The sequence below is a fragment of the Penaeus monodon genome, chromosome 23, assembly GCF_015228065.2.
Source record: "Penaeus monodon isolate SGIC_2016 chromosome 23, NSTDA_Pmon_1, whole genome shotgun sequence".
Classification (NCBI taxonomy): Eukaryota; Metazoa; Arthropoda; class Malacostraca; order Decapoda; family Penaeidae; genus Penaeus; species Penaeus monodon.
In genome coordinates this window covers 9,036,338-9,036,924 of record NC_051408.1, presented here as the reverse complement: position 1 = coordinate 9,036,924, position 587 = coordinate 9,036,338, and the positions used below count along the sequence as shown (strand labels likewise).

General features: G+C 29.1%; 1 protein-coding gene across 2 annotated transcripts in view; it reads left to right on the top strand.

The window, feature by feature from the left end:
* LOC119587789 overlaps nt 1-587 on the top strand; it is a 122,239-nt gene that overhangs the window by 94,418 nt on the left and 27,234 nt on the right. The window lies entirely within an intron of this gene.

Sequence of the window (587 nt, the reverse complement as noted above, 5' to 3'; positions counted from 1 at the left end):
AGTCCATCTTCTCTCCTTCCTTCTTTCTTTTCTTTTGCACATTTTTTCCACATGTTTTTTATCTCTTTTTTGTGTTTCATTCTTTCTTTCTATTCTTCTACTTCTTAATTTTCTTTGCTTTCTCATTCATTTACCTATCACCTATTTATCTCTATTTCTTTATGTATTCATTTATTATCCATTATTCATCTATCTAGCCATTCATTTATTTATCAATATAAGTCCATTCTTTTATTATCCTATCTCTATATCCATTTATCATTTGTTTTCATTATTCCCCAATTTCTTCTCCACTCTTTTCTTTTTTTGGATTATCCTTCCTTGTCTTTGTGTTTCAATAGTTTATTTTTCGTTTTGCTTGTTTTCCGTCTATCATTCTTTCTTTTTTTCGATTTGTTCTCCCCTTTCTTGTTCCATTTTCATTTAAGTTTTTTTTTTTAAGACCATATCTGTCCTTTACCCTTTTTTCCCCTTTTCCCTTATTCCGAAAAAACGTCATTATAATTAAACACGTTTTTTTTCTCCAGCTTTCTAAAAGTATTTCCAAGTCTGCCATCTTACTCCTTTTTAGCACTGATATGGACTTA